Consider the following 15,416-nt stretch of genomic DNA (forward strand, 5'->3'; position numbering starts at 1 on the left):
AACACATTATCTTTACAAATCATTTTATTTTGATGAAATGGTGGGTCTGACTACATGAGACTTAAACGTTACACAGGCTGCTGGTGAGCAGCATACATGTTGCTGGTGGTTTTAACAACAAACTGTGACTAGCAGTGTTAGTCAAATCACTGGTTCTCAACCTGTGTGTCGGGACCGACCAGGGACCCACAAGGCCCAGGGGGGTCCCCACGTAATTTTTTTGTTTGGGGGGGGTTCCCAGATGACAGTAAAGTGACCATTTTTTTAAAGACCTTTTTAATACAAAAAAAAATAAGGAAGAAATGAAATATAAAATAGCATTACTGCATGAAAAGTAATCAACAAACAATACTATAGGAAATTGTAATTTGTGAAAATAGCTGATCTACAAGCTCACAACACATCATATCTCGGCATGTTGGGAGTTTGTAGATCGGCTATTTTTACTCTTATAGTGTGACACTCTTGTATGATGAAGTAGGGCAGTGGTTCTCATACTTTTTAATTTCATGGACCCCCAGTTTAATAAGCATTAGGCCACGGACCCCCATTTGATACCTCTTTGCTATCTCTGGGACCCCAATCTATACTAAGAAATCCTAACTCTGAGAGTGTACAAATGGAACACTCTCATAGTTAGTCATGTAACTCCTCAAGGACCCCTGGGGGTCCCCGGACCCCAGTTTGAGAACTGCTGAAGTAAGGCATTCATTTATGAAAAAACAAAGTTGAAATATGGAAATACAAGGTTTCGGCCTGACAGCGAAGATATATATATGATTTAATTTATGCATTTATTTATCAAAACATTATGTATTTATTCATTTCCTTCACTTGCTGACGTGCTGCTGCGCAACAGGGAAGATATCCGCCAGGCCAGGTGGCCCTACCCAGGCCCATGAAATTGATAGGCAGTCTACAGTAGCCAATTAGAATGAAATCTGCTAAAACTGACTCATACACTAATACAGAACCATATATAGGCAAAATATTGTCTCTGACTCTCTGTCGGTTGGGAAAACTGTTTACCTTTTATTTTAAAACAATTTCAAATGGTGAAAAAAGCCAATCTACGAGCTATAATTATTAAAAATTAAGAAATACTATATTTTAAATAGTGAAAAATACAGAAAATAGGGGAAAATACATAAAATCTCTAATCTGTGATTCTAATGTGATTAATGTGACCCCTACAGTCAGTGAAGTCCAGGGCTGAATGTGACAAATATTGAGACAAATAGGCTATAACCCAATACATAATTTTATGAAATAAATGGGTTATATATTACAGATACAGTAGTTACACTATTCTTGTACTATATTAAAATTAAATCATCCTTAACCTTCAAGTTAAATTCATTATTTCCGTGGACTTAAAAATCATCGTTTTATTTGATGGCCTTCTTTTTGATTGGCCTTTATTACAGGCCCTACCAGCCTGTAGGGGGAGGTAGAGAGTCACATTATAATACCAGCCTGTAGGGGGAGGTAGAGAGTAACATATTATAATACCAGCCTTTAAGGGGAGGTAGAGAGTAAAATTATAATACCAGCCTGTAGGGGGAGGTAGAGAGTAACATTATAATACCAGCCTGTAGGGGGAGGTAGAGAGTAACATATTATAATACCAGCCTGTAGGGGGAGGTAGAGAGTAACATATTATAATACCAGCCTGTAGGGGGAGGTAGAGAGTAACATAGTATAATACCAGCCTGTAGGGGGAGTTGAGAGTAACATATTATAATACCAGCCTGTAGGGGGAGTTGAGAGTAACATATTATAATACCAGCCTGTAGGGGGAGGTAGAGAGTCACATATTATAATACCAGCCTGTAGGGGGAGGTAGAGAGTCACATATTATAATACCAGCCTGTAGGGGGAGGTAGAGAGTAACATATTATAATACCAGCCTGTAGGGGGAGGTAGAGAGTAACATATTATTATACCAGCCTGTAGGGGGAGGTAGAGAGTAACATATTATAATACCAGCCTGTAGGGGGAGGTAGAGAGTAACATAGTATAATACCAGCCTGTAGGGCGAGGTAGAGAGTAACATAGTATAATACCAGCCTGTAGGGGGAGGTAGAGAGTCACATATTATAATACCAGCCTGTAGGGGGAGGTAGAGAGTCACATATTATAATACCAGCCTGTAGGGGGAGGGGAGGTAGAGAGTAACATATTATAATACCAGCCTGTAGGGGGAGGTAGAGAGTAAAATATTATAATACCAGCCTGTAGGGGGAGGTAGAGAGTAACATATTATAATACCAGCCTGTAGGGGAGGTAGAGAGTAACATAGTATAATACCAGCCTGTAGGGGGAGGTAGAGAGTAACATATTATAATACCAGCCTGTAGGGGGAGGTAGAGAGTAACATATTATAATACCAGCCTGTAGGGGGAGGTAGAGAGTAACATATTATAATACCTTTGCTCTAAGTGAAACCTGTGTCCAAACCCAATGTTGAATAAATGTGACTAACAATAGCATAATGTAGTCGTGTTTTTCATCAGAATTAATGAATAAATGCAATTATTAACACTATATAAGCATGAGGGGCCGACAGGGAGAGCAGCTGGCATGGGGGTGAAGACATCAGTCTTAATGTTAAATTCCTCTAAATCAGCGTTAAAAAGGGCCCTTTTTAAATTTTGGGCCCCCAAATTTTTTTTCGCCGCCGGCCTCTGGCCGGCGGCCGAACTCATTATGACAGTTAAAGTCTCACTCTTACAAATTTCTCAAAGTTGGCAGCCCTGGCTCTTAAGTTATTATTTGGCCATGTTCACCCTGACTTTAATCTTCACTATTGTTGGGAAGACCTGTGTGGTGTTTAAACACGTTGCCATCACTTATATAAAAAACATTATTAGCGTGTATCGTCGCACATTCATTGTTGCCAGGTTTAGCAGAAAAAAAGAAGCAATCAGGTCTATGAAAACAATCCCAAAAGAAGCGACTATCTACGGCTATTTGAAAATAGCAGATCTACAAACTCACAACGCGTAGCGATGCGACGCATTGTGAGTGTGTGCATCTGCTATTTAAAAAAAATATATACATATATAATGTTGACAAATACATATTAATTTGGGGGTCCTTGACATGAAAATGTTTAAGAACCACTGGTTTCAACAACATATGAAACAAGCCCCAAATAATCAACTACATTTTAGAAACAACATTTGTGGAAAAAGTACTCAAATGTTTTACTTAAGTAAAAGTATCAATACTGCAATGTAGAAGCACTCTACAAGTGAAAGTCTGGAATTACTTGAGTAAAAGTACAAAAACTATTGGTATCAAAATGTACTTAAGGTACCAAAAGTAAGTACTAAAATGTTTGAAAATAGCAGATCTACAATGATGCGATGCGTTGTGAGCTTGTAGATCGGCTATTTTCAAATAGCCTAGGTATAAAATAGGGCTTAATGTATGTTTTATAATGTAATCATTTATATCTGAAAAGTAACTAGTAACTAGTAACTAATACGTTTTCAGATAATTGTAGTGGAGTAAAAGTACTACCAATATTTACAAGCAACTTTACAGAAAAATAAGCCCAATGTTGCTTATAATAAGTGGACATGGCAACACTGCTACCGTAGTGTTTACATTTTACAGACACCTGAGTGGACAGACACAGCTGTGAGCCGACCAATCAGCTTTATCACAGCTTTAGCCCCGCTTAGCCCAGCTCAGACCTACCCAAGACTGGGTACTTTTTAGGCACCAGTTTAGTACCACTTACACACCACTCTACCCACTTCATTGTAGTGGAAACCGTCGCTGTGGTGGGCGGTGTGGGGTGGGGCTAGGTAAGTCCATGTATATGGAAAGCCGCCTTTAGAGAGAGGGAGCCTTTGGATTTTGTGCCGCGCTGCGCCCTGCAGCCCCAGCAAAAAAAAAAAAAAAGGGGGTCTCCAGTTCAAATACTATCATTTTTGGGGGGTCAGGGCCTGAAAAGGTTGAAAACCACTGGTTAACCGTGGTGAAGTGTTGGATATTGTCTCCATAGACTACAGGCTGCGCTCACAGAGATCCCGACCGTTACGCAAGAGAAGGAAAGGACAACATAATAATAATAATAATAATAATAATAATAATAATAATAATAATAATAATAATAATGGTAATAATAATAATAATAATAATAATAATAATAATAATATATATTAAGGGTAATAATAATAATAATAATAATTGTCATAAGGGTAATAATAATAATAATATATATTAATAATAAAATAGCATGACATAATAATAACAATAACAATGATAATGATGATAATAATAATAATACTAATAATAATAAGGGTAATAATAATAATAATAATAATAATAATAATAATAATAATAATAATTGTAACAATAAAATAGCATGATGGGGGGGTCCGTGTTTCTAAGTGTGGGGGGGGTCCGTGTTTCTAAGTGGGGATGTTTCTAAGTGGGGGTGGGTCCGTGTTTCTAAGTGGGGATGTTTCTAAGTGGGGGTGTTTCTAAGTGGGGGTGTTTCTAAGTGGGGGTGTTTCTAAGTGGGGACCTGTCCCCCAAGCTAACAATCCATCGCTATTTTCGCTATTTGTCGTATAAGACAAAGTATACAGGGCTTATGTGGTCCATATCTGTGAGCCCCCCCCCCCAAAAAAAGAAGGAAAACAATTCAGAGGGTGTTCCTGTCTCCCCTCCCCAGTGGATACTCGTGTGACATGTGTGTCCTTTCTCAGAGCTGAGTGATGCGGGCTGACATTATGTGTTATGGTGGATAGATGATACTGTAGCTAACTACGTTAGCTGATACTACTATTGTACCAGATATAATATTAACCAGCCAGCGGCAGGCTACATGTGTAACGCTAAAAGGACCTTGTCTTGTTTCCTAGCAACATACTGTAAGAGTGCTCTGATGGCTCACACAGCTGACACCTACAGTCTCATTAGTGTCCAAAATCAACTTAATTACCCAATCACCAAGCTCTCCTCATCCCAATGAAACAGTCATGCTAATGATCTGCTCCTTCTCCCTCTTGCTATTTAAAATTCTAATTAGCTTTATCTGCATGACATGATAAACCTATTGCCAAAGCAGTACAAAATACCTAACCACTTGATCCCCATAGTGTCCCTCCCTACTTGGCAAAAACAAATGATCTACAAGCTCATTAACGTGTCGCAACATGACGCATTATGAGATATTTTAAGTGAAGATATAAGGGAGGGGGGGCAAGGATAGACTCCTGGGCGACCCCGGTCAATATAGTATAAAGTTTAAGTGGGTCAACAAATTATTACCAATAAGTATGCAATAATAAGCCGATATCAACATCAACCACAATCATAACAAGACAGGGTCTAATACAGGCGTGGCTCAGACATCATGTGGCCAGTCTATGATGTCAGTCATCTATGATGTCAGTACTGTGACGTCAGTCCTCCCCATATTTGGGCAAGGATGCAGCCCAATCCGAACCCCACTGACTTCCAATAGGAAATTAAAGTTATAAAGTAAACAACAACAACAACAAATAATAATAGTATTCACATCATGTGAATATAATATAAATAAATAATATTTGGGGATTTACTGTACTTTTTTACAGACACACAGACAGACACAGACACACGCACAAGACCTGTCAACTGGTGGGAAGCCGATGGGGGATGGGGGGGGTTGGTCGCTGCATTAGTGACTCCTACAGGTTCTATTAAGCCTGTACAAACAAAGACACTTTTCCAGCCATGGTCCACATGACGCTCGTCTGTCACAAGCGTCATGGTTTGCGATTTTTGGACATTTACAACTCTGTGTACATAAACATTGAGATTTCAAATATAAAGTGCTGACCCCCATGCCACGGATGTAACAAGTTGAGCCGGCAAAGGTCTAAGTACCTGTAAAAAGTTTTTTAAATCCAATCGCCGGTCGTTTTCTCAGAATTTTCTCTGATGCTTTCAACTATGCGACACTACTGGTTGGGAGGTGTATTGCACTCTGATACATTACCTTTTTTTTTTTTTTTTTATAATAATAGAAAATGGCCGCCGATCAAATTAAAATGCTTTTTATTGAACAATACGGGAGATACGGATACTTATCGCGGGCCGGCTCAACTTGTAACATCCGTGGCTCGGGGGTAAGCACTTTATATTTGAAATCTGAACGTTTATGTACATGTGAGAGTTGTAAATGTCAAAAAATCAAAAACCAGGATCAATCGGTTCCATGACTAGCTGTCATGGTATGACAGCCATGTTTCAGGGCTAACACTTTTCCAGCTTCAGAGGCCTTGCCGAAACAAGCAAGGTTCTTGGAGCAAGGGTTCCCAATCTTTTCAGGCCGTGACCCCCCAAAATAATCATATTTGAACTTGGGGACCCCCCACCCTGACAAGCACTTGGAATTGTTGGAGTTGAGGCATTTACATTTAGTTTGACTCGGTTCCACAGATAAATACTGTGAAAATAGCCGAACTACAAGCTCACAACGAGACGTTGTGAGCTTGTAGATCGGCTATTTTCACAATATTCTTACGTAATGTTTGACAATTCGGCCAATATGGTATTAAAATGGTCTTGAAAGTCATTAAATTGTAACTTAAGAAATGTGCAGATACCCTGTAAACATTCTTACTGTATGTTGGTTTGTGTACTGTTGAGTGAGTAAACAATGTTGCACATTAAGCTAATCATCTGGGGACCCCCCCAAAATATTTTGGGGGACCCCCCTGGGTATTTTTGTACTTTTGGCTCAGCACTGATTTCTGAAAGTTGGACCCAGCCCACTCAGTATGTATGTACACATTATGCACAGTGCTGGAACACTGGCTTTACCACCTGCATCTCCACTGGTTTTCTTTGTCACCATCCTACGTGCTTTGGCAAAATTGTCACATGGGTTTTGTCATTTTTTGTGACAGGTTGTGTGTGTATATTATGGTCCCTCAGAGAGGGATTATAGAGGTGTTTGTACCTCCTCCTATCCATTGTTTGCTGTTGGCAGAATAAAAGCCTTGGGCAGAATGTGCAAACAAAACAAAATGACTCACACACACACCTGGAGCTTCTGACCAATCATGCAAGATGTTCAGCTGGAGGTGTTTGGCTGGTAAGAAATAAAATCTTGGAGGTGCAAGAAGTGCCGAAACAGAATGTCAGCGAGGCACAGCTGAGGTTCTAATGACGTCATTTTGTTTTCATTGACCTGCCAAATCTGATCTACAGCAGTGGTTCTCAAACTTTTTCACGTCAAGGACCCCCAAAATGATATGTATTTGGCTGCGGACCCCCCCAGCTCAAAAATATTTTGTGCCAGGGATTTTTCAAAAACAGCAGATCTACAAGCTCATACTGTAGCGTGGCACGCGCTATGAACTTGTAGATCTGCTATTTTTGAATAGCCAAAGTATAAAATATGGTTAAAGTGGTTAAAATGATTATGACGCTATATTAACTAATTTAGCTGGGGACCCCCCCAAGGACCCCTGGGGGTCCCCGGACCCCACTTTGAGAACCAATGATCTACAGTACAAGCCAACAATGCATTTGCAACATGATGCGTTGAAGAAGAAACGACGGTTTTGTTCATATAATAATATGAGATGTGCAGTAAGAGTAAATCGACAAAAATGTAATAATTTGTTGTCAGATTACTGGACCTTGTGAATCAGTCACAGAGGAACAGCGGTGAAAGAGTGTCTACAAGAAATGAGTCATTTTCTGTTAAGTGGGGTTACCATGATTACCAAGGCAGCCATGCTGAAAGAGAACATTACATAGAACTAGACAATTGTGTGCAAGGAGTCTATTGACGTGGGCTCCGCATAACCCTGCATGTTTGAATGCAAGGTAACTATCAACACAATGTCATTCAACAAAGCAATATAATAGAGTTGTGTGCAAGGACTCTATTAACGTGGGCTCCGCATAACCCCGCATGTTTGAACGCAAGGTATCAACGCAATGTCATTCAGCAAAGCAAATGTCATTCTGGGACTGACAGGCACAAGGCTCCCCCACACGCCTCAAAGAAATCCCAAAGGCTAAGGGCAGTGGTGTAATGTAACTAAGTACATTTACTTAAGTACTGTGCTTAAGTACACTTTTGAGGAATTATTACTTTACTGGAGTATTTCCCATTTTCAATTATTTTACTTCTACTCCACTACATCTCACACGAAACTATTGTACTTTTACTCCACTACACTAGTTACTTTGTAGATTTAGATTATTATTACAAAACATACATTACCCACTTCAGCCCTATATACATTTCACCATTTGAAAATAGCCGATCTGCAAGCACAATGCGTCGCGATGCGACGCATTGTGAGCTTGCAGATCTGCTATTTTCAAAAGATTTTTATACATTTGAAAACTTGTGAAATGGGACATTGTGCATAATGAGTATTTTTTACTTTTGTACTTTAAGTATATTTTGATACCAATACTTTTGTACTTTTACTCAAGTAAATTTTAGAATTTGCGGACTTTTACTTGTAATAGATTATTTCCAAATTGCAGTATTGATACTTTTTCCACCACTGATCAACACAATGACATTCAACAAAGCAAATGTCATTCTGGGACTGACAGGCACAAGACTCCCCCACGCCTCAAAGAAATCACCAAGGCTAAGGGCACGTGTCACGTGCGCTTCAAACGGTAGAAGCCATAGATATAGAAACCCATACACTGTAGATACTGTATCTCAATGGCCTCTGCAGTTCATTGGAGCGACCTGTATCGCAATACCTTGTATTGCTTCCGCCCTCCCTCGGGAAGTTTCCGCATGCGTCACAGAAAGGGACGTTCGGTATAGGCCTCTGATTGGCCTACCTAACGTCCCCTTCGAGGCGTCTACCTTCTTATGTATATGGGTAGAAGCGTCCGGCTTCCTTGTTCACTTGTTATGGGAGCATTGGAGCAAAGAGGGGTGGAGAGTCCCGTGTTGGTGCGTTGACAGCCACCACAATTTGTTTTGATTGTAATGTTTCTGTATATTAGTGGCTGTTTTTGTTTGTAACCTGCTTTTACTGTCCAATAAATTGTATTTGTAAAGTATTTTCCTGACCTCATACAAAGCTAGACAGAACAGTACCTCTGCAAAATAATGTGCACAAAATGTACTGTACTGAATGTACTTAATCTTCAAAAAAGAAAAATCCATCCCAGGGGAAACACTTGTTTATTCATTTAATCACAAAATCTGCAGCCTCATGCCCTGTGCATGAGCCACTGCCAGAGGCCTCATGCTGAAGTCCTCCACTGTGCGCGTGCGTGTGTGTGTGCGTGTGTGTGTGTGCATGCGTGCGTGCGTGCGTGCGTGCTGTGTGCGTGCTGTGTGTGACTGTGTGTGTTTGATCACACTCTGTCAGTCATCATCTCATTCCATTCCAATCAGAGCTGACTGTCACACCTGCCACTCATTCTGCTAATCCCACTCACTCGCTATTTATACCTTGATTCTCTATGTGAGTGGTTCTCAAAGTGGGGTCCAGGGACCCCCAGGGGTCCTTGAGGGGTTTCCAGGGCATCCCCTCAGCTAAATGTTAGATAGTTAGCAATCAAATGGACCCGTAAAGAGTTCTGTAACTCAGAGAGTCTACAATTGGAACCAATTTGTATACTCTCAGAGTTATGGGGGTCTGTAGCCTATAATGCATACCAAACTGAAGGACGTCCTAGAAGTTATCTATGTGTTCTCTGACAGTGTTAGTCTGTGCCATTCACCTGCGTGTTCTCTGCCCGTTTAATTAACTGACAAGTTTGCTCTTTCTCTGTTATTACAACTATTTGCCATTGATTTATCTCTGCCTGAACTCTCATTCTGTTGTTGTCTTTGGAATTGTGTTCTACCGGGCAAGGTCTCTATTGATTATGTCCATAACCCTTTGAATGCAAGGTAATATCAACACAGTCATTCAACAACGCAAATGTCATTCTGGCACTGACAGGCACAAGGCTCCCCACGCCTCAAAGAAATCCCTAAAGGCTGCATGGTCACATGCCATTCTATGGTATAGCAGAGTCCCATTGTGGTGCGTTAACTTGACAGCCACCACAATTTGTTTTGATTGAAAAGGTTATATTGTTGTTGTCTCCGCAGAGCCAATCTTAGCCAATCACATTCCATCCTGATTGGCTAAGATTGGCCTCCAAAGTTTACAGGAGTGGTCCGTTTTGAACAAAATGCCTGAAATCATGAACGCAGCGTGCGATTGCCGTGAAACGTGAGGAAGAAATGCCACCCTTTTGACATTGTCCTGTTATAGTGCCACCGAACATTGCTGGAGCACAATAATTTACCTGACCTGGCTCCGAGTAGCACTTTTTCTAGTTATATATCTTTCTTTTCTTTTTTTTACTTGCAGGTACTTTTTTCCCCCCACTGATGCAGAGCATCAGCCTGTCTGTTCCATCCTGTCCTGTCTTACCTATTTCTGTATCAGCCATGACTCATACTGTATCTTCCAGAAATGTAATTTGGCTTGTGCAAACATACAGTATATCTCTGCATGTGCTTAATAAACTTTGGTCATGTGACACTGCCTTGGTGTGTTTGTTCTCAGAGCTTGTGCTTGCTTGCAGAACGATATGTCAACGGAATGACATGTCACCACCTCCGACTAGAGCAATCAAGATCACAACTAGGACTGGGATTGGATTATTTCCCTCTCGATTAATTCTAGAATCGATAAATATATCAACTTCCACATGAAAAAAATGTAACATTCTTTTTACAATCGACTAAATCTATTGGTCTGATTAACCACTTAAGCCATATTTAATACTTTGTCGTACAACAGTGTCGTGCAAAGAAATAGCTGATCTACAAGCTCAAAACACGTTGCATTGCTCGACTGAAAGCTACGTCAGACCACGGGAGGTACATACAGCTGGGTTTGACTGTTCCAGTACCAGCACCAACTTTAACAGGCCCATAGGAGGAGACATGCAAAGCTGTGTCTCTCGATATCTTGGCTGCCTAATGGACCAGTGTTGATTTTGACAGCAAGTTTTAGTCATAGTCTTTTGAATACAATTCCATCTAGTTTTAGTCATATTTTAGTCATCTGAAAAGTTTTACTGTCTGTTAGTCTAGTTTTAGTTGACTAAATAAGATTATAGTCGTTTTTATTTAGTTTTCGTCAGTTAAAAAAGGTAGTCGACGAAGGTTTTTCGTCATTTAGACGACAAAATCAACACTGCTATGGACTGTCCAAAGACCAAGCCATGACATCAACACCAGAGATGCTCATCGCGTCCATCTTCGCCCATGCTGATTGCCGTTGTGTACTACTCGCCATGGGCTAAAATCGCTGTCATCAACGGATTGTTGCAAGCTAGCAAGTGAAAGACATGAATGAGGGGGCGAGAGACAGCAGCTCCATTGCCTCCATCCTACAGTGCTCCACATGGTCCATATGGCTCAGTGTGGGTGGGCCACATTGGGGTCAAAAAGCCCCTTTGACAACTTTCGATTGGCCCGAACTGCAGGCAAGATGTCCACAAATGTGGCAACTGTACAGCATAAAAATGCCAGCCGGCTGCAGCGGGCCCCCCCGGGACAAACACCCGTCCCCGGACCTCAGGTGAGAGCAGGCCGTTCCAGCGGTACACCGGTGGCAGTGACCTTCCTCCTCACCTCCAGGACCGCCACGTTAGCGGTGACGTGCACATCTAGAGCTGCCCCGAGAGGCAGGACTAATGGCCTGGCAGTGGCTCAGGGGTATAGGGCGGCCTCTTGGGAGCCGGAAGGTTCCCGTTCGATCCCCAGCTCCCCTAGGCCAGGGTTATAGCGTCAAAATGCCCTTGAGCAAGACAACGAGCCCCTGCCGAGCCGGTTGGTGCCTTGCATGCTTTCCTCTGCCGTCGGTGTGTGAATGTGTATTTCAATGGGTGAATGTAATGCACATTGTAGAACGCTTTGGATGAAGGCGCCATATAAATGCACCATCTATCCCCAAGGACGGCCTGTTCAATGTGCCCTAAAAGCCCGCTCCTTACACCTGGTTCTAGTTATACGGCCTATATTTCCCTCGCTCCAGTGACAGTTCCCCTGTCATTATCTGCCAGCTTTCCCCCACCGGCTCGACCCCCACGGGGGTCACACGAGCCTCAGCGGTTTGACGTCAGCCATATGCCCCGTGCCTCTGGTAACTGACGCTGATCCTGTAACCATCTCTCCAATTGTTTACGTTCCTCACTCCACTGAGCCTGCCCCCCCCCAACCCCCTTCTGTCTTCACAAATATCTAGGAAATGTTGTTTTCCCCGTTCCCTCAGGCTTCACTGTCATCAGCCCTCCAACCCCCCCCTCCCACCCCGCCATCCCCGCCGGCTTCTCTCTCTCTCCCCCTCGCCCTCCTTTGGGCATTCAAGCACCTTCATAACATCCCCCTCAGCCACTACACAACGCAGTGGTTCTGGACCCCCAGATTGTTATGTATTTTTCCGTGATGGACCTCCATTTGAAACGATTTTGTGCTGTAGACACCCATCAGATAGGATTTCTTTTTTTAAATACAGCAGATCTACAAGCTCACAACGGGCTCACAACCCACTTTGAGAACCAAGCTCTTCTCTGCCCTCGCTTTTGGAACCATCTGAATCGCGGTTACCCCGCCCTCTTGTCTTTCTCATCCCCTCTTCCTCCACCATTAGATCCACTACTTCTCCCCCTTTCCTCCTCCCCCCTTTTCGCTTCAATCCCCTCACACGCACTTCATCTCTCGTCCTCCCCCTCCTCGCCATTCTCTCATCATTATCTCGCGTGTGCCCCCCTTTCCTCTCACCCCTCTTCCCTCCATCCCTCACCCCATCTCTCATCCCTCCATCCTCCACCCCCCACATCCCTTCTTCCTCTACTCTCATCACGCCCTCCTCATTCCTTCACTCTCCTCCCTCTATCTCTCCTTCCCTCCAGCCTTCATTCATGTTATTCCACTCAGGGTTCTATTCATTTTCTTAAATAAACAACCCAAAACGGTGTATATTGTAGGAAGGCGTGGTATTTAGCCTGCCAATGAATTGTTCTGTTATTGTGTTATGATTTGCTATGGGGAATGCTTTGGGGGAATGCATGTGTGATTAATGTTGATTTATGTTTATTTATTGAGAAGCCGTGAATGAGTGTCAGGGGTGATTGCACCACCTTCCCTCTGCGACTGGGCTTAACTAAGTCTGTGTTTTTAATTTTGTGTGCCTTTCTGCCACAAATAAACGATTTGTGTTTAAGCTGCCAGAATGCGTGGTGGCTCCCATCTGTCATAATTACAATATTTAGTTTGGGACCATGCAGGCAGTGACAGACACCAGTGCGCTGGGGATGAACTCTAATCACATCTAACCCACCTTGGCGTCTATTAATAACTCATTCTCCTCCTCCAATACACCTCCTCGCCTCTTACAGTAGACAATTATCTTGACATTTTCCACCAAGAAAGGAACTGTTAGCCTACTCCATGGGCCAGTGATGATGTTTACCTTGTTTGAGATGACTGATATATTCATCTTCTTGAATTGAGTCTAGTTTCCAGTCAAAAGAACAAGAATAGGATCAGCCTATTCTATACTACAGAGTCAAATCCTCAGTGTTAATTTGTCTATTTGCAACTATTAGATATAGTTAAAGCAGCAATCCGTTACTTTTATGCCATGCACGACTGGATTCGAACCGGAGTATGGCTATATTATCGCTAAGGGACAACGCCCACTGGCTGCTGCAGTGGTGGAAAGTGACTGAGTACATTTACTCAAGTACTGTACTTAAGTACAGTTTTGAGGTATTTTTTTACTTTACTGGAGTATTTCCAATTTTCAATACTTTTACCTCTACTCCACTACATCTCAGAGGCAAATATTATACTTTTACTGCACTACAATTATTTGGAAACTTTAGTTAGTTACTAGTAATAGATTTCGATTATTATTACAAAACATACATTAACCACTTCAGCCCTGTATACATTTCGGCCATTTGAAAATAGCAGATCTACATGAGCTTGTAGAGCTTGTGAGCTTGTAGATCTGCTATTTTCAAAAGATTTGTAAACATTTTATAACTTAACTTGTGAAATGGGACATTCTGCATAACGAGTACTTCTACTTTTGGTACTTTAAGTACATTTTGATACCAATACTTTTGTACTTTTACTCAAGTAAATTTTGAATTCCTGTATTGAAGTACTTGTGACTGTGAGTACTTTTCCCACCACTGGAAAACAAGCTGGAATGTGGTGGTAAAACTGCTGCTGCTGTTGCTGCTGCCTGTCACAGTCTGACACCTGATCAATGAAGCTCTATCTTAATGAGTTGAATATTGTACAGTAGCCTACGTGGACCGGTGCATGTTACACTGAAGCTGCTGACGTAGCCTATAGAATTCAGAGACGGGAAAAAACGGGAGACTCACAACATTTGACAGGTCACCAATTTCGGTTTAACAGTCTTTTGACTATACCCATCAAATAATAGGCAAATAATACTACTACTACTACTAATAATAATAATAATAATAATAATAATAATAATAATAATAATAATTAATAATAATAACTATTATTATTACAATTATTATTATTATTAATAATAATAATAAATCCCCCCAAAAAATAAAGTAATAATGATGATAATAATAATATTAATAATAATGAATAATGAATAATAATAATAATAATAATAATAATAATAATAATAATAATAATAATAATAATAATAATAGGTGATAATACACGTTAGAGCACATTGTTTCAAACAACCACAGTGTAGGCTAATGTTGAGATAGGGTTGGATAAAACTATTAGTTATTTTTGTTTTAAAAAAGGAAGAAAGAAAGAAAGAAAGAAAGAAAGAAAGAAAAGAAACATTCACTCACCTAACCGCAGCAGCAGCACCAAAGCGTCCAAAGTGAAAATGATGTTCAAAGTAACTGTGATCGATCTTCAGTTGTGCTTCTATTCCACGTTTTACTTTGAGTCTGTGGTCCCATGTCTGTTGTTTATTCTCTCTATCTGTCAATGTGTGTGTGTGTGTGTGTGTGTGTGTGTGTGTGTGTGTGTGTGTGTGTGTGTGTGTGTGTGTGTGTGTGTGTGTGTGTTCAATATCTGTGATTTATCCTGATCAGTGTGATCAATATCTATCAGAGCCGCTCTGCTCAGTGGACTGCAGCAAAACACAACCTGCCGTATAGGCTACAGCACGATAAAGCTGTCCCAAGTGTGTGTGTGTGTGTGTGTGTGTGTGTGTGTGTGTGTGTGTGTGTGTGTGTGTGTGTGTGTGTGTGTGTGTGAGAGAGAGAGAGAGAGAGAGGGGGGGAGGGAGAGAGAGAGAGAAAGAGAGAGAGATAGAGAGAGAGAGAGAGAGAGAGAGAGAGACAGAGAGGGGGGAGCGGGAGGGGGAAAGAGAGAGAGAGGGGGG

The sequence above is a fragment of the Gymnoscopelus braueri genome (assembly GCF_963280865.1).
Source record: "Gymnoscopelus braueri genome assembly, chromosome: 4".
Taxonomy (NCBI): domain Eukaryota; kingdom Metazoa; phylum Chordata; class Actinopteri; order Myctophiformes; family Myctophidae; genus Gymnoscopelus; species Gymnoscopelus braueri.